Here is a 4,868-nt window from a genome sequence, read left to right as displayed (position 1 = left end):
GTTTCACCTTGAAATGCTGGATGTAGCAGCGCGTTGTAACTGAAGGCTGCCCCACAGTGCATGCAGGCACGTGGAGAGAGCAGAGGTTGGACTTTGGCACATCCTGACTTTGAGGTGTTTCCTTTGGAAACGTCATATTTTTCTAAGGCAATTTTTTAATGGAAAGTTATCAATATCTTTTATAAGTTTGAAAACATATCTGTAGCACAGTAAAACGCAAAACAAAGCTTATCTGTTTCTACTATAGCAACATACTTTATTCTCTCTCCTTGTCCACCCTAGTGCAACAATCCTGAACTCTTTTACTTATCAATAATACACCCACTTGCCCTCTCAGCTGAGTAAAAAAACAGTGGAAGTATGGATTAAAAAAGAAGAAATCTGGCATTTTTCACCAGCTTGTATATACTTAGATGCAATCACCTCCCTGCCATGGAATACAGGCAGGTACAAACGGGAGGAAAGGAAAAAAAAGAAGAGTATGTGCAGATATTTTTTGTCTCAATCTTATGCTTTTTTAGATATATTCCCACACAGCCACTAGCGCTCAAAGCGTTTGCACAGAAGGCGTAAATTACATGGCACTCAGTTTATCTGCTGCGGAATGGCAAAGTGCACACACAGATATACACTGTGGTTCCAGGGAGTCTAGGGATTTCAAAGCTGCTTTATCTCCCAGATAACTCACTGGCAAAGAAGGGCGAATTAAAAACAGCGTTGGCAACTAAAAATGGAATGATAGATTATGGTTATGGGCTTTAAAAAAGAAGTGTCACTTAAATGCATGTTACAGATTTGTCCAGAGCAAGAGTTTAACCCTTTATTTTTTTGATTTGTGGAGTCCTAAACGTTTTCCCTGGAGAAGCGCAAACCCTTGAATAGTGTATTTCAATCTGCTGGCGATGGCTTTGCTTTTCGTGCTCTCACAGCACCTCCCCTCCAAGTAGTCCTTGGGGATTTCTGAACCAGTAGTAAGAACCCATGTCCTAGCAGTCAGACAGGAACCACGCTCTCCGAAATCCCACACGTTGATCCGATCCACTGCGTGACTCTAGTAAGCCTTCGCCTCCTCCCTGGTGAAACACAAAACCCCCCCAGTTTTTAAGTTCTTGGGCTGAGGCACTTTGAGCTTGCTCTTGAGAAAGGCTGAGCAGCCAAATTCCCACCTACGGAAGCGTCAAGCGCACAGGAATTTTGTACAGGCTGAGGCACTCGAAATGACAGGAATGCTGCATATTTCTGCCCTTCGCCTCTGCAGCCCACGACGCCGCCACTCTGAAGGAAGGTAATACCATTTATATGCAATGGCAAAGGCTGGAGCCCTGATTTTCACAGGGCCTTTGAGGAGCCTTTGTCATGTTTTTGCAGCAGTGTTTGAATGACTTGGAAGGCTTTAGAAAAATGCAAATACTGTCCAAAAATGCAAAATGCTTGTATCCCTCAGCCAAGGGGAGGCAAAAAGCACAAGAAGCAGCTTAGCCAAGCCTGACCGGGTATAGTGGATCTTGATCTTTGCTCACCCCATAGTTAGATATTGTTTCCTCCCCTCATTTAATGGAGTCACAGCCTTATCTCTTAAAGTGACCTCATTAACGGCAGGGGACAAGCCAGCAGGGAGTGTGAGGCCTGTAATTACAGCCAGAAGGTCGATAGAAATATAGTTACATACAATCTCCTTGTCTTTTCTGGGTCCCCTCTTAAGGGAATTACCTACCCTTCAAAAAGCATGAATCCCTTTTGACCGCCTGTCTGAACCACACTGACAGAGACCTCGTGGTGGAGCACACCTCGCTTTATCTGCACTGCTGCCGCTTTGGTCGCCTGCTTTAGCCTCCATCCTCTGGAGACTCTTGAGATAAGGTGCAAGTGGATGGGGAAAAATAGCTTATTTGGGCCCAGCTCCATTCTTTTTTTTGCTGAGTAAGTGGGAGCCTCTGCTGTGAAGGGCACTGTACTGTCCACAGGCAAACTGCCCCAATGTGTACAGATTGATTGCCTCTGAAGAAGCAGCTCTGGTTTTCAAGGTGAAGGCCAAAGCGTGGCTCTTGTTGCAACAGATACAAAACGCTGATGAACACGGGAGATGTCACAGAAAGAAAAAACAGGCGGGAGATGACATTCTTTCTTATTCTGGGTAGTATCCACTGCTGGGATCCTAGTTTTCCCAGCCAATGCTGCCCTAGGCTGGGGCAGTTGCAAAGGGATAAAGAAGATTTGCTTCTCCGTGTTGAGCTACATGCAGTCTGTTACTGGAAGCAGGAATATTCCTGAGCAGAAGGTGTCATATCTAGCAGCAAGTGCAAAGTGCTTTCAGACCCTTGGACTCTTAACGAGAACCTGCTAAAGCTTTTCTGCATGCCTGCCTTCCCTCTCTGTGACTCCATTTTCCCATCCCTAAAATGGCCATAATAAACCCCCCGCTGTAAAACACTCCCAGCTTCTCAAAGCAAAAAATGCTGCAGAAGGGCCGTGTGATGTCCACAGGAGCAGGCATTCACGTAGCACCCTGCACTGTTTACCTAAGGCTCACTCTTCTCCTTTCATCGCATCCTGTGCTACCTACCCCTGGAATTCGACTGCTGTTCAGCAGCCCACAACTGCACCACAAACAGTGAGTGAAGGGAAAAATGATATATTGCTGCAAATATCGATATATTGCTGCAAATCTGCAACATAACAATTCACGACTACTCCTGGGATGAACCAAGAGGGACACACAAGCCAAACAGCAGGATTTTTCAGGTATTAAAGCCTGATTTGGATCCAACCCGCTGGCAGGAGTGAAGTTCCCAGTATGTTATCTCTGCTTCTCTCAGTCGCCCTGCCAAGGTATCAAAAAGAGTTTGTAATTGCTTGTAGATACTGAAAACAGAGCTCTCCTGATTTTTCTTAAGCTAATCTCACTTGATACCTATTACAGGAGGAGAACACAAGTACTCTGCCCTCCCTGTCTGATTTGACATAATAAAATTTCCTTTGACCTGTATGGATTTGCTGTTTAAATCACTGCCACTGACAGAACTGAGATGCATTTTTCTCCTCAAAGAGACACTAGGTCTGAGTTTACAGCATCACAGTTGCACGCTACAATTTCATGTTGTGAAGAAATGGCAACACATTAACTACCCCAAGGCAAAAGATGGATCAAACTGATACTGTGCCAAATCAACTGGCACTTCAAGGGGCAATATGGCTCAGAAGGTGTCTGGAGGTCTTCTTTTAGTGTCCTATTGATGATACTTCACTGCCACATAGAAAGAAACCCAAGTTTGGTACGGTGGATTGCTCTTAAGGAATGAAATGCTGTTAAGGAGTGAAAATGAAATGAACAGGTGATTTCAGGTTCTGAAATTTCTACCCAGTTCCTAATGCCTATCCCCTTCTCCCTGCCTGCTGGCAAGACCCAAGCCTTTCATGAGAAGTCTTAAAAGAAAACCTCAAATGTGAGTAATGAAAGGTAACAGAGAGCGCTGCCTCGGGGTCAAGACAGTGCAGCTTGGAAGGGCGACGGCTGCCCAGGTGCCATGTATTTTCTAGGTAAACTGAAAGCTTCAGTCTCCCAGTCTGTCAGCACAGTGCCAGGTCCAATAAAGACCATCAGAGGCACAAAATGGAGCTTATGCAGGAGACTAAACAAGTGTCTCTGAAATGCTGGCCTGCTGTCTAAAATTGCATCTGATCTCACTGCTGGTTTGTACTTTAAAGTTCACCACGTTCAGTCCCAGAAGCATCTCAGAACTGAGCGGGTCAAGCTGTTTGTAAGTAAGTCCAGCTGGAATCACAAAGACGGAGTGTCCTGCACATCCGCAAGCGCCGGATCTATCGGAAGCTCTAAAAGCAGGCACAGTGACAGGACCAAGCTCCACCACGAGTGTGGTGCCTCCACCACCTTTTAAAAAACTGTGGTTGTAGTGGCATCACTTCCCCTTACATACATGGGGCTGTGGGCAAACAGTTTGATGAGCAAGCTCTTGTGCAGGACGTTTAAGGCCTGAATTCAGTTCTCTTCTCCTGCAGAGGGGAGTTTCAAGCCCTACTTAGCAGGGAAGTGCTGTAACTACGTTTCTTCTCCGCAGGTAAGTTCCCAGCTAATTTTGGCAATTCTCAAAAGGAATTGAATTCACCTCCCAAAAGAAGATGAAGCCTCCTGTGGGGAAGAGGCTACTGAAATGCTTTCTCATTTCCAAGCTCCTCATACAGAGTCCTGGAAGTTCTACTAAGCCATCAAGAACGAAAAAGACCAGGAGCTGATTTTCTTTGCTAGAGAATCTAGACAGAAGTAAATAGCAAAGTGACCAAACACAGTGCCACAGCTTCTGCGTGCTCCTTTCCCAGCATCTGAAGCGTGAGGGAAGGACCACGGTCCCCTCGCCAGGCTGCCCGAGCAGCAGAGGGCATGGGAAGACACCCTGTAACTCCTCACCGACTACCCAATGCCCAAGCGCAGCGATCGCCACGCTTTAAAGCCCTTCCCGGCCAACTGCACGCACATCCCCCAGCGCACGGAGGGCGCTTTAAGGCACCAACACAACCCCACGGCAGAGGCACAGGCTGGGGTTTGGGTGGAAAGGCCCCTCCGGAGCTCCGGCCGCGGCGGTGGGCGGCGGTCACGAGTGGGAAACCGCCGGACCCTCCAGCGGTGCGGCCCGGTACAGCGGCGGAGCCGGGGCTCGGCCCTGCGCCCCCCCGCGGCCTCGCCCCCGGGAGGGCGGAAGGAGCCTCGGCCCCCCTCACCGCGGCGAGGCGCGGCTGGGGCAGCCGAGGTGAGCCCCGAGGTGCACCCGGGGGCCCCGCTCCCGCCCACAGCCCTCCCCACCGCCGCCGCCCCGGTCCCGTCCCATCCCCGCCTGCCCGCCGCCTCGGAGGGG

This window comes from Nyctibius grandis, chromosome 23, assembly GCF_013368605.1.
Source record: "Nyctibius grandis isolate bNycGra1 chromosome 23, bNycGra1.pri, whole genome shotgun sequence".
Taxonomy (NCBI): Eukaryota; Metazoa; Chordata; class Aves; order Nyctibiiformes; family Nyctibiidae; genus Nyctibius; species Nyctibius grandis.
Note: the sequence above shows the minus strand (reverse complement) of the source record.